Source organism: Mustela erminea, chromosome 16, assembly GCF_009829155.1.
Source record: "Mustela erminea isolate mMusErm1 chromosome 16, mMusErm1.Pri, whole genome shotgun sequence".
Classification (NCBI taxonomy): Eukaryota; Metazoa; Chordata; class Mammalia; order Carnivora; family Mustelidae; genus Mustela; species Mustela erminea.
Window position 1 is genome coordinate 58,585,233 of NC_045629.1, and position 25,192 is coordinate 58,610,424.

Consider the following 25,192-nt stretch of genomic DNA (forward strand, 5'->3'; position numbering starts at 1 on the left):
GCAAAATTTTGTTTTAAATTGATGACTTTTTTATTGAAAATGTTAAATTTTCTACTATGAAACATAACATAACAACAACAAAAATATATACTCCCAAACCTGCAAATCAGTTGGGCAAATCAGCATAGATATTTACTCTATAGGTAGACAAAATATAAATCTCTTGTTCTATAAATCCAACTATCTTTGTATTACGTTTTATTTCATTGATTCTGCCTGTTACAGTGTCATTATATTAAAAAAAGTGTTTAGATTTTTGCACCTAAATCCCAAAACAATTTTGTGTATATATGTACTTGTCGCTAAAGGCAAAATTATTTCTATAACAAATATGTGTGCTCCGTTTAGGACATTGTGTACATAGATTGTTTTATAGCACAAGGATCAAATATATGTTGTTTTCTGTGTAATCATGTCTTAATTTTCTTTTTTTTATTTGCTCTCTGTCTCCTTCTCAGAAATCAATACTGAGATGGAAAGGTATAAAATATTCACAAAGGTGTCAGAATTTGAATCGGATGAAATAATTCTTTTCACTATTATATAGGATTTTTCATTTATTTTTCAAAATGAAAAGAATTTTACTCTTTGCCTGATTTTAAAAACAAAATATATTCCTTGAAAGAATCTACAAAAAAATTGAAAATAAGATTCAAAACAAAAACCAACAATAGAACCATGCAAATATAATATGTAGAGAAAAACTTAGAATTTTGAAAGATAACCTTTAGCATAGCTATATTTCCCTTTTACTCTGACATGTTTATTTCAGTGAAAGAAAGAAAACTTTCAACCTTTCCATTTTTGTACTTCTTGGTGTCTGAAATTCATTTTTTTTTTAAGGGTTTCCTTTCTCCTTACAGATATTCCTGTAGCTATTTTTTTAGGGTAAGTTAGGTGAAGACCAATTCTCTTAGTTTTCAGAGACATTTTCAGGTGAAAATGTCTTTTTTCAGCTTCATTTCTTTCTTCTTCTTCTTCTTCTTTTTTTTTTTTTAAGATTTTATTTATTCATTTGACAGACAGAGATCACAAGTAGGCAGAGAGGCAGGCAGAGAGAGAGGAAGGGAAGTAGGATCCCCGCCAAGCAGAGAGTCCAATGCTGGGCTCAATTCCAGGACCCTGGGATCATGACCTGAGGGGAAGGCAAAGGCTTTAACCCACTGAGCCACCCAGGCACCCCTTCACCTTCATTTCTTAAGGATATGACATGACAGATCTTTTCTTTTAGGGCTTAAAAAGTATTCTGTCACCATTTTCTGGCCTCTATGGTTTCTGATGAGAAATCTGATGTCATTAAAATTGTTTTTCCTCATAGGTGAAATTTCTCTCTCACTGCTTTCAAGTTTTTTTTTTCCTTTTTCTTTCATTTTTGGAACTTTAATTATCATGTGTCTTACTGGGATTTTGGGGGGTTCATTTTGTTGTTTGCTTTAATATTTGAATCTCTAGATTTCTAGTTTGACAAATACAAAAATTTCCAGCTATTATTTATCAGAATACCTTTTTTTTTTTTTTAAAGCTTTGTCATCTGTATTCTCTACTGGGATGCTAATGACATAAATGTTAGAAATGTTAAATAATTTTTCAGATCCCTGAAGCTTTAATTTTTTTTAAGGATTTTCTTGCTGTTGTTTAGTTCATTTCTATTGTTCAGTTTTACAGTACCCAAATCCTTTCCTCAGTCCCCTTCATATGCTGCTGTGGAGTCCTTTCATTCAAGTTTTTATTCAGGTGCTATATTTTTCATTTCTAACATGTCCATTTTGTTCTTTATGATCTTCTAGTGTTAAACCTAAAACAATTATTTCCAAGACCAAAATCAAGGAGCTTACCTGGTATGTTTTTTTCTAGATGTTTTACAGTTTCAGGGCTTACGTTAAAGTCTTCAATCCATTTTGAGTTGATTTTTGAATATAGGGTTAGCTGGGAGTACAGTTTCATTATTGGGCACATGGCTATCTAGTCTTCCCAGCACCATTTATTGAAGAGACTGTCTTTTCCCTGTTGTATACCCTTGGCTTCTTTACTGTAAATTGATTGGCCATAGGTGTGGTTTTACTTCTGAGCTCTGTTCTATTGATCTATGTGTCTGTTTTTACCCAACATCATATTTTTATTACTATAGCTTTGTAAAACAGTTTGAAATAAGGTCTCTAGCTTTGTTTTTTTCTCAAAATTATTTTGAATATTCAGATTTTGTTTGTTTCATATAAATTTCAGGATTTTTCTATTTTCTGTGAAAAATGCCATTGTAATTTCAATTAGGGATTGCATGGATTTATATGTTACTGTGGATATAATGGACATTTTAACAATATTCTTCCAATCTATAAACATAAGATGTCTCTCCATTTATGTCTTATTTTCAGTGTACAGGTTTTTTTACCTCCTTGGTTCTTTTTTCTATGTGTTCCGTTGTTTTGATGCTATTTTATTTTAAAGATTTATTTGGGAGAGCTAGAACAGAAGCAGGCGGTGAGGCAGAAAGAGAGGGAGAGGCAGATGCCCCTCCCATTGGGCAGGGATCCCAATGCTGGACTCAGTCCCAGGACCCTGAGCTCATGACCTGGGTTGAAGGCAGATGCTTAACCAACTATGCCACTTAGGTGGTCCTTGATGCTATTTTAAATGGGATTGTTACCTTAATTTTTCTTCCTGATAATTAGTTGTATATAGACAAGTGATTTTTGTACAAATATTGGAACTAATAAATTCTGGCTTTAAGGTGTTTATATATATATATATATATATATATCATTTGCAAAGAGAGCTTTTATTTTGTCTTTTGAATTTCAATGTATTTCCTGATTAATTGCTTTGGCTAGGATTTCCATTAATATTTTGAATAAAACTAGGGAGAATGGGCATCCTTATCTGTTCCTTATTTTATTATATTTTTTAAAGATTTTATTTATTTATTTGACAGAGATCACAAGTAGGCAGAGAGGCAGGCAGAGAGAGAGGAGGAAGCAGGCTCCCTGCAGAGCAGAGAGCCCGATGTGGGGCTCGATCCCAGGACCCTAGGATCATGACCTGAGCCAAAGGCAGAGGCTTTAACCCACTGAGCCACCCAGGTGCTCCGGTTCCTTATTTTAGATGAAAAAATTTTAGTGTAACACCTTTGAGTGTTATGTTAGTTGTAGGCTTCTCATAAATTTCCTTAATTATGTTCACATATATAACCAGTTCGTTGTATGTTATTATGAAATGCTGTTGAATTTTGTCAAATTCTTTTTCTGCACCTATTGAGATGCTGATATATATTTTATTCTTTATTTTGTAAATAGCATATCAAATTGATTTGCATATGCTGAACTATCCTTCTTGGAATAAATCCCTCTGGATCATGATGAATGATCCATTAAGGTATTCAACTCGATCTGCTAATATTTGAAGATTTTTGAACTTATATTCATCAGGTTTATTAGCCTACATATATATTTTTTTCTTTCAGTGTCCTTGTCTGGCTTTGATATCAAGGTAATTCTGGCTTCATAAAGTGACCGTGGAACTGATCATTCTTCTACTTTTTGGAGGAGTTTCAATAGAATTGGTTTTAGTTCTTTAAATGTGTAATAGAATTCATAATTGAAATCATCTAATTCTGGACTTTTCTTTTTTGTGAGGATTTTGATTATTGATTCAAACTCCTTACTAGTAATGGATCTATTGAGATTTTCTAATTCTTTATTCAGTCTTGGCTCATTGAATATTTTAAGAACTTTATTGATTTCTTCCAGGTTGTCCAATTTGTTGGTGTATCATTTTTTTATAGTAGTCTTCTATAATCCCTTATATTTTTGTGATATACATTATAATGTCTCTTTATTTTATGTATTTGAGCCTTAACAACTTAGCAGTTTTATCTTTTTAAAAATCAGCTTTCAGTTTCACTGATGCTTCCTACCGTTTTTTTAGCATCTATTTAGTTTTTTTCCACTCTGATTTTACCGGCTTTAATTCCATGTATATATAAAAGCTTTAGTTTTCCACTCCCACCTTCCACATTTTATATATTTGATATAATAATTTAAATCTTTTCACATTGTATTTCCATTAATGAATTGTAGTTGTAGTTATTTTTACTATTTTTCATCTAATAATCTTCATACAAAAGCTGTGAATTATTTACCCCCATAATTACATTAAAGAATGTTGAATTTAACTATATATTTAGCTTTACCAGTGAATTTTATAATTTCCTATCTTTTCCTGTTACTCATTACATCCTTTTGTTTTAGGTTCAAGAACTCTCTTTAAATATTTTTTTTTTTTATCAAGATGGTCTGGTAGTAATGAATTCCTACATCTTTCATCTGGAAAATATTTTAACTCTCCATTAATTCTGAAGGATAACCTTGCTAGTTAGAGTATTTTAGATTGGATTTTTTTTTTTCCCTCCACATGTAGAATAACTCATTCCAATCCCGGCCTACAAAGCTTGTTGGAAAATCTGCCAGTTAGCTAAAGGGGTTCCCTTGTATATAGCAAGTTCCTTTTATCTTGGTATATTAAGATGCTTTACTTCCCTTACTTTTTTGAGTTCTTTCTTTCTTTCTTTCTTTCTTTCTTTCTTTCTGGAAATGCTCCTTCATTTGTTTGATTTTGTTCAATTAACATATAATGCATTATTAGTTTCAGACATAGTAAACTTTTGAAAATTTTATATATGTCATTTCAGTGAGGGTATCTTTGGATTCATCTTATTTGTTTTGAGCTGCCTGAATGTTGATTTCTTTATTCCATTAGGAATGTTTTTAGCCATTATTTCTTTGAATAAGTTTTCTGTCCATTTTTTCTCTCTCATCCCTTCCTGGAACTCCTATAATGCTTATATTTGTAAGTCCCTAGGCTGTCTTTACTCTTTTTTCATTCTTACCTTTAAGAGAAGTTAGATGATTTCCACTGCCCTGACTTTATGTTTGTTGATCCTTTCCTCTTGGTCTAGACTGTTGAATTTTTCAGTTCTATTGTATCCTTCAGCTCTGTGATTTGTTTGGTACTTTGTTATATATTCCATATTTTTTTTTAATTCGCACTTTTTAATGTTCTCTTCTACCTCAGTGAGCATCTTTATGACCATTATTTTGAACTCTTACATTAAGATCTGCTTTTGTCCCCATTTAAAAAAAAAAAAAAAAGATCTGCTTTTGAAGACTTGTTTTTTTAAACATATTCCTTTGTGTCTTTATTTTCCTTGTTTTATGTGTTAGAAAAATCAGCCTCATCTTCCAATCTTTACAGAATAGTCTCTTGTAGAAGATGAATTTCATCAGTCAGCCTAGTTCATAGTTTTATGTTTTTTTTTTTACAAACTTTTGTGACTACCCAAGATGCCTCCAATGTCGTCTATTAGTGAATCTCAGTAGTAAACAGGGTGTGCCAAAATGTGTCAGTGTCTGTAACAGTGGGGAAAACATATAATTAGCCCCTCCTAGGAAGAAACTAGGAGATGGGTATTTTTTCTGTGTCCTCTCTGCTGTGTCTGGGTATATGTATGGCTGTAAGGGGATGCTCCTATGCCATTTAGATTTGCATATTTGATTACTATAATTCTGCAGGACTTGTGACTGAAGTTCTCATTGTTTATGAGAAGAAGACCCCTGGTTTCCAGTGTTGCACATGTGCCTGCAGCTAGACCTCATCCCTGCTACATAAGCACACTCACCACTGGCTGTAAAGACACAATAATGATTATAACAGCTATGTGTCCCTGCTGAAGTCTCACAGCTTTCTCTTCCAAGGACAATGCAGTTGTCTGTGTTACAGACCCCAGCTGCCTGAGTCACTATGCCCACCACAAATCTGGATCTAGAGCCAGTACACATCCACACAACCTTGTACCATTAGGCACAGTACTACAGTGTGCCTTTATGTTCTTATCCTTAGTCAGTAGCACTGTGGCTCCATATTAAGATCTTCCCTTGCTGATACCACTCTCTAAAGTCTGAAAGAGGTGACTGCTTCTTCAAAAGAACAGAGACCAATGAAAGGCTAGAACACAAAAATCAGGAACAATTATGCCAGTAAACAAAAAGGAAAGGAAAAAGAAAAGCCTTTCAATAATCAACCACAAATAAATTGTAATCTACAATTTGTCAAATAATTCAAAAGTAATTACAAAGAAGCTCAGCAAGCTACAAGAAAATGCAGATAATTTTTTCAAAATAAGGAAGTCAATACAAGAACAAAATGAACATTTCAACACCATAAACAAAAAACCAAACAAACTCTGAAAGAGAACAATACAATGACTGAACTAAATGATGCAGTAGAGAGGTTAAGTAACAAACTTAATTAAGCAGAAAACCAATCAATGCTCTTTTACATTTTTTGTCATTCTTCTCAGGTGACCTAAGAAATATATAGAATACTTTAAAATAAATTATACATGCATTGTGAGCATTCCAGAAGGTAAAGTGAGAGAAAGGGGCTAAAAGCTTTTTTAAATAAGTAACTTAAAACTACCCAAATTTTGGGAGAGAAATAGATCTAGTCTCAAGAGACATAGAAGTTGCTATAAAGGTTGAACCTAAACTGTTTTGGTGTAAACCTCTTTAATTATCAAAAGTTGAAAGGAGCAGGAGAAAAACAACTCATCATGCACACACACACACACACACACACACACACAATTATCAATGTATTAGTTTTTTTAAAAAAATTATTTATTTATTTGACAGAGAGTGAGATAGCAAGATAGGGAGTGGGGGTGTGGGTGAGAGAGGGATAAGCAGGCTTCCTGCTGAGCAGGGAGTGCAATATGGGTTTCTATCCCAGGACCATTGGGATCATGACCTGAGCTGAAGGCAGACGCTTAACGACTGAGCCACCCAAGCACTCCTATCAATGGATTTATTAACATTAAGCTTGCAAGCCAGCAGAGAGAGGAATGATATATTTAAATAAGTGAAAGAAACATCTCCCAACTAAAAATACTATAGCCTGCAGTACTGTCTTTAGAAATGAATGCTTTTCCCAAACAAAATCTGAGCAAATTTGTTACTACTAGATCTGCATTAAAAGAAATAATTGAGGGAGTTCTTCAAATGGAAACTATACAGCAATGCAAATGTATATGAAAATATAAATCTCAATGGTAACATTAAATATAGAACAAAATAGAGTATAATAAAACTGCAATGGTGGTGCACGAATTACCTATAACCTTAAAAGTGAAAGGTAAAAAAAAAAAAAAGAAACCATAACAAAATTTTGGGGACACCTGTGTGGCTCAGTGGGTTAAGCCTCTGCCTTCGGCTCAAGTCATGGTCTCAGGGTCATGAGCCCCGAGTTGGGCTCTTTACTCAGTGGGGAGCCTGCTTCCCCCTCTCTCTCTGCCTGCCTCTCTGCTTACTTGTGATCTCTGTCGAATAAATAAATGAAATTTTGGTTATGGATTCACAGTACAAAAATAAGTAAACACTGACTTTTAGAAAACAAAGTGAATGTGTAGAGTTAGTGAGCAAAGTGTTAAGTTTTTCTATGCAATTAAACTTGTTATTATCAAATTAAAATAGATAGTCATAACACAAATTTATGCAAGTCTCATTTTAACCACAAAGGAAAAATCTCTTATGGATAAAGAAAAGATAAAGAAATGAAACCAGGGGCGCCTGGGTGGCTCAGTGGGTTAAGCCGCTGCCTTCGGCTCAGGTCATGATCTCAGGGTCCTGGGATCGAGTCCCGCATCGGGCTCTCTGCTCAGCAGGGAGCCTGTTCCCTCTCTCTCTCTCTCTGCCTGCCTCTCCATCTACTTGTGATTTCTCTCTGTCAAATAAATAAATAAAATCTTTAAAAAAAAAAAGAAATGAAACCAAATCTCAATCAAAAAACATCAAATAATAAAACAAAAATGTAAGAGGAATCAAAAGAGATGCAAAACAGAAGATATTGTAAGACTTTACTTATCACTGTCTTAAATGTAAATTGATTATATCCCCCAAAAGATAGTAACTGCATAAATAAGAAAAGTTCTAAGACTATCTTGTCTACAGGAGATTAACTTTAGATATAAAGACATGCATAGGCCAGAAGTGAAGGGATAGAAAAATAGATTCTTTGCAATTGGCAATCAAAAGAGCAGAGATGGCTATGCTTTTATCAGAAAACATAAACTTGTTTTTATTTTATTTTTTTAAATATTTTATTTATTTATTTGACAGGCAGAGATCACAAGTAGGTGGAGAGGCAAGTGGGGTTGGGGGGGGAATCAGGCTCCCCACTGAGCAGAGAACCCCACGTGGGACTCGATCCCAGGAACCTGGGACCATGACCCAAGCCAAGACAGAGGCTTTAACCCACTGAGCCACCCAGGCACCCCCATAAACTTGTTTTTAAAGATTTTATTTATTTGAGAGAGAGAGAGAGTGTGTGTGTGAGAGTATGAGCAGGGGAATGGGGGCAGAGGGAGAAACAGACTCCCTGATTAGCAGGGAGCCCAACACAGGGCTTGATCCCAGAGCCTTAAGATCATGACCTGAGCCCAAGGCAGATCCTTAACCAACTGAGCCGCCCAGATGCCCCAGAAAAAAATAAACTTAAAAAAAACTATGACTAGAGACAAAAGAAGGCTGTTAAGTAATAGTAAATTTTCAGTTTAACAAGAGGATATAACAATTGTAAATATATATGTATCCATCTTTAGAGAACCCAAAAAATTAAAACAAATGTTGACAGATCTGAAGGGAGAAATTAATAGTAATTCAGTTATGGTAGGATATTTTAATACTGTACTTTAAATTATGGATAGAACATCCAGGCAGAAAATCAGTAAGAAATGAGCTCACTTAGACAACACTATAAATAAAATAGACCTTACAGACATATACAGAATTTCCCATCTAACATCTGCAGAATACATTTTCTTCTCAAGCACACAGGATGCTTTATGAGAGAGATGATATGTTAGATCACAAAATAAGTCTTAACAAATTTAAGAAGATTGAAATAGTGCTGAGTATCTTATCAGACCACAGTGGAATGAAACTAGAAATCAACAACAGAAAACAGGCAAATTCACAAAAATACAGAAGTTTAACAACACATGCTTAATCACTGGGTAAAAGGAGAAATAAAGAATTTTAAAATACCCAAGACAACGTCAAACGTGAAAATCCAACGTGAAAATCCAACGTGAAAATCCAACTTCCCAAAACTTGTGGAATGCAGCAAGAGGATTACTAAGGAAGTTAGTAGGGAAGTTTATTGTGTTACAGACCTACATTTGAAATAAAGATCTCAAACAGCTTAAATTTCTTTCCTTTTCAAATTTGATTTAAATTTTAGTTAGTTATCATATTATAATATTGGTTTTAGGTTGATCCCAGACCCTGGTATCATGACCTGAGCCGAAGGCAGTGACTTAATCCACTGAGCCACCCAGGTGCCCCTCATCTGTTTTGTTTCTTAAATCCACATCTGAGTAAAATCAAAGAGCCTCACTTTAGATCTAAGGAACTAGAAAAACAACAAATAAAATGTCCTGACTACCCAAAGTGATCCATAGATTCAATGCCATATCAAAATCTCAAATGCATTATTTATAGAAATAGTAAAAACACCTGAAATTTATTTGGAATCCTAAAATACTCCAAATAACCAAAGCAATAGGACTAGAGGCATCCTACTCCTTGGTTTAAGATATTATAAAGCTATAATAATCAAAAGAGTAAAATACTCTGATAAAACAGTCATATGGTCAAGTGGAACAGAATGAGGAACCCAGAAAACTTCAAGCTTCTTTGGCCAACTGATTAACAAGCTTGCCAAGAACACAAATGGAGAAAAGATTACCTCTTCAACAAATGGTGTTAAGAAAACTTTTTAACCACATGCAGAAAAATGAAACTGGACCTGTATCTTCCACTAATTACAACAATCAACAAAATGTCAAACAAATTACTGAAGGAAATAAAAAGTTCATGGACATTGGTCTAGACTATAATTTTTTGTATATGACAGAAAAAGGAAAACTAGACAAGTAGAATTCTATCAAATTAAAAAGCCTTTGCATGTCAAAGGAAACAAGATGAAAATACAGCCTACCAGAGAAAATACTTGCAATATATATATCTGATAAAGAATTAATATCCAAAATACATGAGAAACTCAAAAAATTCTAGAGCAAATAAATAAATAAATAAATAAAAATCTAAAAATGACCAAGGGTCTCTGAATACACATTTCTACAAAGAAAATATATAAGTGGCCAACAGTTAAATGAAAAGGTATTCGACATTTTGATTCCCAAACCCTATCAGATCACCTCCTGCATGAAGCACCCCAGGACACCTCTTCCTTCATCCAACTCAACCTCATGCACCCCACCAGAGTGCCCCTTGAACTCAGGAAACACAGCTTGCACTCACTTCAGACATCCTGTCAGGGCACCCTTCAACCAGAAATGAAGAATACAATAACTGACATCAAAAATGCACTAGAGAGTGGGTGTGTGTGTTGGGAGTTGCCTGGGTGGCTCAATTAGATAAGCATTAGACTCTTGGTTTGTGGCTGGGTCATGATCTCAAGGTTGAGATAAAACCCCCACATAAGGTTCTGTGCTCAGCATGGAGTCTCCTTTGGATTCTCTCTCTTCTTCTGTCCCTCCCCCTGCTTGCATCCCACTCTTTCTCTCAAAAAAAATCTTAAAAAAAAATGCACTAGAGAGAATTAACAGACTAGAGGATGCAGGAAAAAAATGCATCAGTGATCTGAAAGGGTAATGTAAAATGCCCTACCTGAGCAGTAAAAATAAAAATAAATAAATAGGGGAGAGGAGTCAAGATGGCGGAGAAGTGGCAGGCTGAGATGACATCAGGTAGCAGGAGATCAGCTAGATAGCTTATCAAACCATTGCAAACACCTACAAATCCAACGGGAAATCGAAGAGAAGAAGAGCAACAATTCTAGAAACAGAAAATCGATCACTTTCTGAAAGGTAGGACCTGCGGAGAATTGAATCCAAAGTGACGGGAAGATAGACCGCAGGGGTAGGGGCCAGCTCCGGGCAAGTGGTGGAGCAACAGAGCACAAAATCAGGACTTTTAAAAGTCTGCTCCACGGAGGGACATCACTCCAGAGGCTAAACTGGGGGAAGTCCACGTGGAGTCAGCATAACCCCAGGCCCTGCAGGGTCACAGAAGGACCAGGGTTGTCTGCATGTCACAGAGCTCATAGGTATTAGAGAGGGGAAGCTGGCTACAGTGAAAAAGTCACAGGCTGGGTGAGCTCGGAGCGTGGCTGGAGGCCATGGAGAAGGAAGTGACTGGGTGCTTTTCTCCAAGTGCAAGCAATTGAGCGCTTTCCTCCAAGTGAGACCAGAGGCCAGGGAGACGGGGGCGGTTGGGCGCTTTTCTCTGAGGGTGCACAGGGACCCCAAGCTCTCGGCTCCTCTGGGCTGGAGACTGGGAGGCTGCCATCTTAATTCCTGTCCTCCAGAACTCTATGGAAAGTGCTCAGGAAACAAAAGCTCCCAAAAGCAAACCTGCGTAGATTACTTAGCCCAGCCCCTGGTAAGGGCGGTGCAATTCCGCCTGGGGCAAATACACTTGAGAATCACTACAACAGGCCCCTCCCCCAGAAGATCAACAAGAAACCCAGCCAGAACAAACTTCACTCACCAAGGAGAGCAGCGGAATTCCAGAAGAGGAGGAAGCAAATCTTATCTGGACAAAATGACAAGGCGGAAAAACTCACCCCCCAAAAAAAAGAACAAGACGCAGTACCAAAGACTGGGGACCTAATCAATACAGACATTGATATTATTACAGATCTAGAGTTTAGAATGACGATTCTCAAGGCTCTAGCTTGAAAAAGGCATAGAAGATATTAGAGAAACCCTCTCCGGAGAGATAAAAGCCCTTTCTGGAGAAATAAAAGAACTAAAATCTAACCAAGTTTAAGTAAAAAATGCTATTAATGAGGTGCAATAAAAAATGGAAGCTCTTACTGCTAGGATAAATGAGGCAGAAGAATTAGTGACATAGAAGACCAAATGACAAAGAATAAAGAAGCTGAGCAAAAGAGAGACAAATACTGGACCATGAGGAGAGAATTTGAGAGATAAGTGACACCAAGACAACACAACATTAGAATATTTCAGAAAAAGAAGAAGGAGAGAGGGGAGCAGAAGGTATATTGGAGAGAATTATTGTGGAGAATTTCCTTAATATGGCAAAGGGAACAAACATCAAAATCCAGGAGATGCTAAGAACGCCTCTCAAAATCAATAAAAATAGGTCCACACGTCGTCACCTGATAGTAAAATTTACAAGTCTTAGTGACAAAGAGAAAATCCTGAAAGCAGCCTGGGAAAAGAAGTCTCTAACATACAAAGGTAAAAGCATTAGATTGGCAGCAGACCTATCCATGGAGACCTGGCAAGCCAGAAAGAACTGGCATGATATATTCAGAGCACTAAACGGGAAAAACATGCAGCCAAGAATACTATATCCAGCTAAGCTATCATTGAAAATAGAAGGAGAGCTAAAAAGCTTCCAGGATAAACAAAAACTGAAAGAATTTGAAAACACCAAACCAGCTCTATAGAAAAAATTGAAAGGGGTCCTCTAAGCAAAGAGAGATGCTAAAAGTAGTAGATCGGAAAGAAACAGAGACAATATAAAGTAACAGTCACCTTACAGGCAATACAATGGCACTAAATTCACATCTTTCAATAGTTACCCTGAATGTTAATGGACTAAATGCCCCAATCAAAAGACACAGGGTATCAGAATGGATTAAAAAAAAAATCAATATGTTGCTTACAATAAACTCACTTTAGACCCAAAGACACCTCCAGATTTAAAGTGAGGGGGTGGAAAACAATGTACCATGCTAATGGACATCAGGAGAAAGCTGGGGTGGCAAGCCTCGTATCAGATCAATTAGATTTTAAGCCAAAGACTATAATAAGAGATGAAGAAAGACACTATATCATACTCAAAGGGTCTGTCCAACAAGAAGACCTAACAATTTTAAATATCTATGCCCCTAACATGGGAGCAGCCAACTATATAAACCAATTAATAACAAAATAGAAAAATACATCAACAATAATACAATAATAGTAGGGGACTTTAACACTCCCCTCACTGAAATGCACAGATCATCTAAGCAAAAGATCAACAAAAAAATAAAGGCCTTAAATGACACACTGGACCAGATAGATATCTCAGATATATTCAGAACATTCCATCCCAAAGCAACATAATATACATTCTTCTCTAGTGCACATGGAACATTCTCCAGAATAGACCACATCCTGGGTCATAAATTAGGTCTTAACCAGTATCAAAAGATTGGAATCATTCCTGCATATTTTCAGAACACAATGCTCTGAAACTAGAACTCAATCACAAGAGGAAATGTGGAAAGAACCCAAATACATGGAGACTAAACAGCATCCTTCTAAAAAATGAATGGGTCAACCAGGAAATCAAAGAAGAATTGAAAAAATTCATGGAAACAAATGATAATGAAAACACAACGGTTCAAAATCTGTGGGACACAACAAAGGCAGTACTGAATGGAAAATATATAGCAGTACAAGACTTTCTTAAGAACAAGAAAGGTCTCAAATTCACAATCTAACCCTACACCTAAAGGAGCTGGAGAAAGAACAACAAAGAAAGCCTAAACCCAGCAGGAGAAGAGAAATCATAAAGATCAGAGCAGAAATCAATGAAATAGAAACAAAAAAACATAATAGAACAAATCAACGAAACTAGGAGCTTGTTCTTTGAAAGAATTAATAAGATTGATAAACCCCTGGCCAGACTTATCAAAAAGGAAAAAGAAAGGACCCAAATAAATAAAATCATGAATGAAAGAGGAAAGATCACAACTAACACCAAAGAAATATAGATAATTATAAGAACATACTATGAGCAACTCTACACCAATAAATCGACAATCTGGAAAAAGTGGATACATTTCTAGAGACATATAAACTACCACAACGGAACCAGGAAGAAATAGAAAACCTGAACAGACCCATAACCAGTAAGGAGATTGAAACAGTCATCAAAAATCTCCAAACAAACAAAAGTCCAGGACCAGATGGCTTCCCAGGGGAATTCTACCAAACATTTAAAGAAAAATTAATTCCTATTTTCCTGAAACTGTTCCAAAAAAATAGAAATGGAAGGAAAACTTCCAAACTCATTTTATGAAACCAGCATCACCTTGATCCCAAAACCAGTCAAGGATCCCATCAAAAAAGAGAACTACAGACCAATATCCTTGATGAACACAGACGCGAAAATTCTCACCAAAATACTGGCCAATAGGATCCAACAGTACATTAAAAGGATTATTCACCATGACCAAGTGGGATTTATTCCAGGGCTGCAAGGTTGGTTCAACATCCACAAATCAATCAATGTGATAAAATACATTAATAAAAGAAAGAATAAGAACCATATGATACTCTCAATAGATGCTGAAAATGCATTTGACAAAGTGCAGCATTCCTTCTTGGTTAAAACTCTTCAAAGTGTAGGGATAGAGGGCACATACCTCAATATTATCAAAGCCATCTATGAAAAATCCACCGCAAATATCATTCTCAGTAGAGAAAAACTGAAATATTTTCCGCTAAGATCAGGAACACAGCAAGGATGTCCGTTATCACCACTGCTGTTCAACATAGGACTAGAAGTCCTAGCCTCAGCTATCAGACAACAAAAAGAAATTAAAGGCAACCAAATTGGCAAAGAAGAAATCAAACTATCACTCTTTGCAGATAATATGATACTATATGTGGAAAACCCAAAAGGCTCCACTCCAAAACTGCTAGAACTTGTACAGGAATTCAGTAAAGTGTCAGGATATAAAGTCAATGCGGAGAAATCAGTTGCATTTCTTTACACCATTTCTTTACAACAAAACAGAAAAAACAGAAATTAAGCAGTCAGTCCCACTTAAAATTGCACCCAAAACCATAAGAAACCTAGGAATAAACCTAACCAACAAGGCAAAGAATCTATACTCAGAAAACTATAAAGTACTCATGAAAGAAACTGAGGAAGACACAAAGAAATGGAAAAAATGTTCCATGCTCATGGATTGAAAGAACAAATATTTTGAAAATGTCTATTCTACCTACACATTTAATGCAATCCCTATCAAAATCCCATACATTTTTTCAAAGAAATATAACAAACAATCCTAAAATATATGGAACCAGAAAAGACCTCGAATAACCAAAGGAATATTGAAAAAGAAAGCCAAAGTTGGTGGCATCACAATTCCAGATTTCAGGTTCTATTACAAAGCTGTCATCAAGACAGTATGTTACTGGCACAAAAACAGACACATAGATCAATGGAACAGAATAGAGAGCCCAGAAATAGACCCTCATCTCTATGGTCAACTAATCTTCGACAAAGCAGGAAGGAATGTCCAATGGAAAAAAGACAGCCTCTTCAACAAATGGTGCTGGGAAAATTGGACAGCCACATGCAGAAAAATGAAATTGGACCATTTCCTTACACCACACACGAAAATAGACTCAAAACAGATGAAGGACCTCAATGTAGAGATAGGAATCCATCAAAATCCTGAGGAGAACACAGGCAGCAACCTCTTTGACCTCAACCGCAAAAACTTCTTCCTAGGAACATCGCCAAAGGCAAGGGAAGCAAGGGCAAAAATGAACTATTGGGATTTCATCAAGATCAAAAGCTTTTTCACAGCAAAGGAAACAGTTAACAAAACCCAAAGACAACTAACAGAATGGGAGAAGATATTTGCAAATGATATGTCAGATAAAGGGCTAGTATCCAAAATCTATAAAGAGCTTAGCAAACTCAACACCCAAAGAACAAATAATCCAATCAAGAAATGGGCAGAAGACATGAACAGACATTTCTGCAAAGAAGACATCCAGATGGCCAACAGACACATGAAAAAATGCTCCACATCACTTGGCATCAGGGAAATCCAAATCAAAACCACAATGAGATACCACCTCCTACAGTCAGAATGGTTAAATTAACAAGTCAAAAAATGACAGATGCTGGTGAGGATGCAGAGAGAGGGGAACCCTCAGTGTGGAGGTTCCTCAAAAAACTGAAAATAGAGCTACACTATGACCCAGTGATTGCACTACTGGGTATATATCCTAAATATACAAACATGGTGCTCCGAAGGGGCATATGCACCCGAATTGTTTATATAAGCAATGTCCACAATAACCAAACTATGGAAAAAACCATTCATCAATAGATGAATGGATAAAGAAGATGTGGTATATGTACACAATGGAATACTATGCAGCCATCAAAAGAAATGAAATCTTGCCATTTGTGACGATGTGGATGGAACTGGAGGGTATTATTCTTAGCAAAGTAAGTCAATTGATGAAAGACAACTATCATATGATCTCCCTGATATGAGGAAGTGGAGATGCAATGTGGGGAGTTTGGGGGGCAGGAAAAGAAAAAGAAGATGGGATTGGGAGGGAGACAAACCATAAAAAATCAATCTCAAAAAACAGACTGAGGGTTGCTGGGGGGAGGGGGGACTGGAGAGGGTGGTGGGGATATGGACATTGGGGAGGGTATGTGCTATGATGAGTGCTGTGTAAACCTGGCTATTCACAGACCTGTACTTCTGGGGATAAAAATACATTATATGTTTATTTTAAAAAATCTAAATAAATAAATAAAGGTAGGTTAAAGGATTTCTTGGACAGCATCAAGTGAACATACATTTGCATTACAGTGGTATCAGAAGAAGAGAGAGAGCAAAAAAGGCAGAAAACTTGTTTGAAGAAATAATAGCTAAAAAACTTTCCCAACCTAGGGAAAGACAGAGATATCTAGGTTCAGGAAGCGCAGAGTTCCAAATACGATAAATCAAAGGAGGTCCACACAATGACCTATATAATTAAAATGTCAGAAATTAAAGAGAAACAACTAGTAAAGTACAAAAAAATAAAAAAGAAAGAAGAAAGAAAGAAAGAAAGAAAAGAAAGAAAGACTTCATAAGGATATCAACTGATTTTTCAGCAGACTAATAGGGAGTAGCATGATATATCATAGTGCTGAAAGGAAAAAGCCTACAACCAAAAAGAATACTCCTCCCAGGAAGGCTATCATTCAGAATTGAAGGAGATAAAGGAGGTCCTTTAAAATTTCTTGTAAGGCTGACTTAGTGTGATGAACTCCTTTAACTTATGTTTATCTTAGAAACTCTTTAAGTGGTTAAGAAAAGGCCATAATTAGAAGGAATTATAAAAGAAAAAAAATCATGAGTAAAAGCAAACATACAGTAAATGTAGTAATCACTTTAAAGTCAGTATGAAAGGTAAAAGACAAAGGTAGAAAAATTATATTTAAAAAATAAAAAGGGTCTGTAAATGAAAATATAAATGAAATGAAAATGTAAAATATGTCATCATATACATAGCATGGATAAGGGTAAAAATGTAATTCTTTAAGAATATGTTCAAACTTAAGTGATGGGCAACTTAATATAGACTGCTATATACTTAAGTTGTTATATATGAACCACAAATAGAACAAGAGAATAAGGAACAAAGAAGAACTTCAAAAACAACCAGAAAACAATTAACAATGTAAATGGTCTAAATGTTCCAAAAGACATAGGGTGAAAGAATGGATTAAAATTAAGACCCATCTATATATCTATACGCTGCCTACAAGAGACTCATCTAAGACCTAAGGATACAGCCAGACTGAAAATGAAGAGATAGAAAAAGGTATTCCATGCAAATGTAAGCAAAACAAACACAAAATGTTGGTGTGATGATACTTATCTCACAAAATAGATTTTAAAACAGAAACCATAGCAAAAGACAACAGCATTACGTAATAGAGGGATTAATCCAACAAAAGAATGTAATAATTGTAAATATCTCTGTACCCAACATTGTAGCATCTAAGTACATAGAGCAAATATTGAAAGACAGAAAAGAAGAAATTAACAGTAATATATTTTGTGAACCAGAAGAATGCCATCTTGGACAAATCTACCATGATAATTGCTTTGTGACCTAAAGCTTTTTTGAGCACAGTCCTCTCTCCTGATATTATTTCCTTTTGTTAAGCATAACCTTAGGTACACTCTTAGGGAATATTCTCCTTAACCTGATCCGAGATGACTGACACACAACTATTCTCAAATAGTCTTTTCCTGGATGGCCTCCCAATACCTACTCCTCAGCTTCTAGGGCTATAAAAGCAAGTCTTTTGGGATATGGGCTTATGCTCAAGGCCACCCAAGACATACTTCTGGAGAAAGTCCTCTTAATAAACCATTTCTTAACAAGCTGGACTTGCTGGCCTTTATTTTCAGTGTTACAATAACTTCATCCTTTAGATGTAGTTTTGCCTATACCTCCATTTCACAGAATATACATTAATAGTTGGGGATTTTAACACCTCACATACATTAATGGATAGATCATCCAGGCAGAAAGTCAACAAGGAAACAGTTGCTTTGAATGATGCATCAAGCCAGGTGGACTTAAAAAATATATATAATTTCATCCATAAAACCCAGAATATTCACTTTTTAAGTGCACATGGAATATTCTCCAGTGTACACTACATATTGGGCTACAAAATAAGTCTCAATGTATTTAATAAGATTGAAATCATATCAAGCAACTTTTCCGACCACAATGGTATGAACTAGAAATCAATTACAAGAAAACAACTGGAGAGAACACAAATACATGGAAGTTAAACAACATGCTACTAAACCAGTGAATCAACAAAGAAATCACAGAGGAAATTAGAAAAACAAAAACAGAAACATGGAAACTGAAAGTCAAAACACAAAGGTCTAAAACCTTTGGAATGCAATGAAAACAATTTTTTAGAGGAAAATTTATATCAACACAGGCCTACCTCTGAACAAAAAATCTCAAATAATCTAATCTTATACCTAAACAAACTAGAAAAAGAACAAATCCTGCAGTAGAAGGTAGAAAATAATAAAGATCAGAGCAGAAAATAAATGACAGAGACTAAAAGAAAACAATAGAAAAGATCAATGAAACAAGAGGTGTTTTTTTGAAAAGACAAATGTTCTCAAACCTTTAGCAGACTCATCAATAATACAAAAAAAAAAAAAAATCCAAAAACCTTCAAAGTCAAAAATGGAAAAGGAAAAGTAACAACTGACATCACTGAGATTACTACAAAAAAATTATAGGATAAAAAGTAGGACAACCTAGAAGAAATGGATAAATTCCTAGAAACATGTTCTTCTGAAGTTCAAGCAAAAAGAAACAGAAAATTTGAAATCACTAATAATAAAATTGAATTGGTATTTTAAAACAAAGAAATAAACAAACAAAAACTCCCAACAATGAGAAGTCCAGGACTGGATGGATTCATGGGTAAAGTCTATAAAACATTTAAAAAAGAGCTAATGCCTAGTTTCCTCAAACTATTCCAAAAAATGGAAGAGGAAGAAAAAAGGTTCTAAATACATTCTATGAAGTCAACATTACCCTGATACAAAAACTAGAGAGATACTATGAAAAAAGAAACTACCAGCCAGTATCCCTGATGAACATAGATGCAAAAATCCTCAACAAAATATTAGCAAACTGCATTCAACAATAACACTAAAAGGATCATTCACCATAATCAAAAGGGATTTATTCTAAGGATGTAAGACTGCTTCAATATTTACAAATCAATCAACATGATTCACTACATTAACAAAGTAAAGAATAAAAATACGATGATCTCAATACAGACAGAAAAAACATTTGACAAAATTCAACATCTGCTCATAATAATAAAAAAAAACTTCTCAAATGGGTTTCAAGGGAATATATTTCAACATAATAGAGACCATATCTGACACACCTATAGCTAACATCATAATGTTGAAAAACAAAACTTTCCCTTTAAGATCAGGAACAAGCAAGATAACAAAAAGAAATAAAAGGCATCCAAATTGGTAAGGAAGAAGTAAAACTGTCCCTATTTATAGATGACATGGTACTCTACATAGAAAATCCTAAAGACTCCACCAAAAAACTTAGAAGTAGTAAATGAATTTAGTAAATTATGGGATACAAAATATACAGAAATCTGTTGAGTTTCTACACATTAATAATACAAAAAAAGAAAGTAAAAGCATTTTATAACTGTACCAGAAAACCCCAAAATACTAGGAATAAACTTAACCAAGGAGGTGAAAGACCTCTATTCTGAAAACTATAAAACACTGATGAAAGAAATTGTAGATAACAAAAACAGATATCCCATCTTCATGCATTGGAAGAATTAATATTGTTAAAATGTCCATACCACCCAAAGCAATCTACAGATTTAATGCAATCCCTATCAAAATACCAACAGCATTTTTCACAGAATTAACACAAATAACCCTAAAATTTGTATGGAACCAGAAAACACTCTGAATAATAAAAGCAATCTGAGAAACAAAAAGCTGGAGGTATCATAATCCCACATTTTAAGATAAATTACAGAGCAATAGTAATCAACACAGTATGGTATCAGCATAAAAATAGACCTATAGATCAATGGAACAGATTAGAGAGCCCATAAATGAATCTACCCTTATAGGATCAATTAATCAATGACAGAGGTAAAAATATACTATGGATAAAAGCAGTCTCTTCAATAAATGATGCTGGGAAAACTGGATAGCTACAACCAAAAAAATGAAACTTGTCACTTTCTTACACCATACACAAAAATAAACTCAAAATGGATTGGAGACCTAAATGTGAGACCTGAAACCACAAGTATCCTAAAAGAAAATACAAGCAGTAATTTCTTTTATATAAGCCTTAACAAAATGTTTATGGATATCAACAAAGGTAAGGGAAACAAAAGCAAAAATAAACTTTTGGGACTACATCAAAATAAAAAGCTTTTGCACAGTGATGGAAACAATCAAATGACAAAAGGACAACCTACTGAATGGGAAAAGATTTGTAAATGATGTATCTAATATGTTAATATCTAAAATATGTAAAGGAATTGTACAACTAAAAAAATCCAATTAAAAAATTGGCAGAGGATATGAATAGACATTTTTCCAAAGAAGGCATACAGATGGCCTACAGATACATGAAAAGATGATCAACATCACTACCCGTCAGGAGATGCAAATTAAAAGCACACTGAAATATCATCTACACCTGTTAAAGTGGCCAAAATTAAAAAGACAAGAAATAATCAGCATTGGCTAGAATGTGGAGAAATTAGAAAACTTGTACAATGCTGGTGGGAATATAATTTGGTGAAGCCACTGTGGAAAACAGTATGGAAGTCCCTCAAAAGGATAGAAATACCGTATGATTCAGTAATTCCATTACAAGGTATATAGCCAAAGAAAACAAAAATAATTGATTTAAAAAGATATATGCACCCCTATGTTTATTCCAGAATTATTTACAATAGCCAAAATATGGAAGGAATCTAAGTGTGCATTGATTGATGAATGGATAAAGATATACTCACACACACAATGGAATAGTATTTAGCTATTAGATCAGATCTTGCAGTTTACAACATGAATGGACCTAGGTCTTATATTAAGTAAACTAAGAAAGACAAATGCTGTATGATTTCACTTATATGTAGAAGCTAAAAAGGAAAACAAATGAACAAAGAAACAGATCTATAAATATAGGAGAATAAACGGGTAGTTGCCAGAGGGGAGGTGGATGAGGGTTAGACAAAATAGGTGAAGGGGAATGGGAGATACAGGATTCTAATTATGGAATGAATAAGTCATGGGGATGAAAGGTATTATGTACCTATATTATGCAAAATGTCAACACATTCTGCTCTTCAACTATTAAAACAGTTGACTATAAAATACTGCTGAACTCATACCATGACATTCCTCTGCTCAAAATACTTGTATCAGCTACCAAGTGTTTCATGGTTTCTGGAGGCTGGCATCCCAACCAATTTTCTATAAACAGCTGGCAAACCCCATTTAAAGCCATCTGGCACCAAACAGCCTTAATATTCCTGATAGATGAGAGTGCTTTCCTCACTGTCTCATGAGAAAGGAAAGTAACAGAAAAGAGAAATCCCATAAAAGAAGAACATTTTCATACTAAGGACTCAGAAAACCCCACTGCTAGAATACTTCATGGTTGGGGTGGTGGTGGTGGTGGGTAATGAGAAGATCTGGGCATTTATTTCTTGTCTTCTGTTGTTGGCCTGGGTACATTTGTTGTCTCTTTAACAATATCTATTCATAACCTATACACAATGAGTTCTTGTAGAATTGATCCATAATCTTGGAACATAACAGGTGAATCAACTCACATGATAGAACATCACCCTCATGATTGGGACATACAAATTGATCAATAAATATAATTATGGTTAATATTTATTGAATGCTTCATAGAATTTTTATGTAGTACCTCATCTGATTCTTATATTCTTATAACAGTCTTTTGAATTTGGTGCTACTATTTTCATCCTGCTTTATAGCTCTATAGTCAATAAAATTTATAGTCAATTTAGTCAGTAAATCTCATATGTAATTATTTGTATGTGTATATGTACATTAGCCACATAAAAGTTAGACACATTTAAATCAGATAGTCTGTATTTGGATGGCTTTCTATTTGAAGTTAATACCATGAAGCTTTCTGCATTACTGTTATTTAGAAATGTGGCTGGGGGAAAAGCTGAAAAGATAGTTACAAGAGAGACCCTAGCTTTTTTTGTAGGTAATGAAGAGGTAATTGTAGATTTGGGAAAATGAATAAAATATTTATTTTGGAAATCTCAGGAAAACTGACTGGATTTGAAAGTAACAAAGTTAATCAGACTACCAATGACAAAGCTGTAACAAAATTATGTGTTAAAGAAATGATGTTTAAAAAAAATATCTAGAAAGTAAAATTGCCAAGATTTTACATGTGATTACACTAATTTTAAGTTAGAAGGAAGAGTCAAAATGACTCTGAGGTGTCAGTGGTAGTTGGAAACAGTATCTATGATGAAGGAGAAGCATTCTTCTTAGGGAAATGATTGCTATTTCAAATGTATGCAGGTGGCATCTAAGATACTCTTATGACAAAAGCAAGTGGCAAGTAGTAACTAGGTTTGGATCTACATGTTCTCTGCTAAGATAAAAAATGAGTTCATCAGGCCTACTAGGTGGGCCCAAATCAAATACAGTAGACTTTCAGGCTAAAAGCCTATCAAATAAAATTGTGTAACTCTATGTGTAGATATTCATCAAATTCATAAAAAATCTATTATGCATAACTCCTTTCCATCCATCTCTTTTTTAGGAGCAGTCACACTAATAGGATGACCATATATGAATCCAGTCGCTATGACAGCTTCCTCTAGAACATTACTTGGACCAGCACTGTGAAAATCAGATAATTATTTTGGTATGTGTTTTGTGGTGAAACAGCATCTCCTCCACCCCACCTTACCAGAGGCAACTTTAAAGTTTTGGTCATTTTGGTCACTTTTCTTGGTTGAAATTGTTTTTCACTCCCTATAATACTTAGGCATATTTAAATTCAGATTTTTTTAAAGATTTTATTTATTTATTTGACAGAGAGAGAGAGAGATCACAAGTAGGCAGAGAGAGAGAGGAAGGGAAGCAGGCTCCCTGCTGAGTAGAGAGCCCGATGCGGGGCTTGATCCCAGGACACTGAGATCATGATCTGAGCCGAAGGCAGCAGCTTAACCCCCTGAGCCACCCAGGCGCCCCTAAATTCAGATTTTTTATGTATTTATTTTACAAGGTCATTCTCAGAAAGCAATTTCCTTCCCATCTTTTCTTTCTTTTTTTTTTTTTTTTTTTTTTTTTTGCAAGGTTCTTGAATGATGTGTGTGAGGTTGGGAGAGGATATTTAAATGCAGTATTCAACTACTAAGACCAGTGTTAACAAATTATTGCTTCAGAGACAACTAGATATAGTAATTTAGCACACAGAATAAAGCTTTGAGATAGGAATGAGAATTTTTAAATATATGAACGCTAGACAGGTGATATCAGTAAAACAGAGGACTAGAAGGTCCGGATACTCATCTCTCCCACCAAATAAAAGAAACTATATAAACTAAAGTAGAAAGCTTTGGAATACAGGGTCCATGGTGGCTTATTCAGTTAAGCCCCTGCCTTTGGCTTAGGTCATGATCTCAGTATCCTGGAACAGAGCCCCACATCAGGCTCCCTCAGTGGGGAGTCTGCTTCTCCCTGTGCCCCTCCTCTTTCCCCTACTCAGTGCCCTGTCTCAGGAGCAGCTTGGCATCAGGTGATACCCCTCAGAGGAATTTTCACTCTATAATGAAAAGGAGAGAAAAATCCCAACAAGGCTTACTACTGTGAGTGTTTGCAGCCCCTGTTAGAGAGTCTTCCATTAAGGCTGATATCAATTTATGTAGCTGCGTCAGAGTACCTTTCAATGCATCTGCTCCTCAGGGTTGGAGTTGTTACTGCAGTAAGAAGCCCCGGTAACAGCTGTGTCACACTGTCTGGGATAAAAATGCCATAACACCTTGCCTTGAATCTCAGGTGATAGTTCTGACCTGTCACTGCAGGGGCCAAACTGCCACTACCCTGAGTCCCACAGCCTGATCCCAGGTCATCGTACTGAATCATCATTGCCGAGGCTCTGCTAAAGCCATGACTTCTACCACAGGCATCCCACATCATGGCTCTAGTCCTCACTGTTGTGGCCATTAGCCATGCCACCCCTGCTCTGACGCCAGTTCCCAAGGTTCTGATAGTTTTAATAGACCACCATTAGAGTCACCCTCTGACTGCTTTCATGGGTCAGAGTTAAAACAAGCTGTGCTTTTACTATACCCTGGGCGCAAGCCACTCCTGCACTTTCTTATCATAGGACCCAAATAATTGTTTCTCCATCATTCCCCTGAAGCTACTGTGGCAAGCCTGAGGCCCAGGTCCTAGTTCCATGAAAAATCTACATACCCCCACATCTTAGACCCCAGTGCAACAGTTGCAGTGACCCAGGACCCAGGAGATGGGGTAGTTACATATGTATTTAATCCAAGACCAAGGTTTTACTACTAGGTCAATGTCAGCAAGTCGGATCAACTGCTAAAAAGGATCTCCTTGGCTAGAATTTTCTTTCTTGGGCTAAAAAGGAGATCAGGAAGACCCTAGCTCTTTCTCCAAGGATCTCAAAGCCCTACCTTCCAATATTACCCAT

General features: G+C 35.6%; 1 long non-coding RNA gene across 1 annotated transcript in view; it reads left to right on the plus strand.

Moving 5' to 3' along the window:
• The window catches only part of LOC116575185, a 65,557-nt gene extending 42,120 nt beyond the window's left edge, over positions 1–23,437 (plus strand). Inside the window, exon 4 of the long non-coding RNA XR_004279641.1 lies at positions 23,291–23,437. This is a non-coding gene — a long non-coding RNA (uncharacterized LOC116575185). The remainder of the gene's footprint in view (positions 1–23,290) is intronic.
• The last annotated feature ends 1,755 nt before the right edge of the window (positions 23,438–25,192 follow it).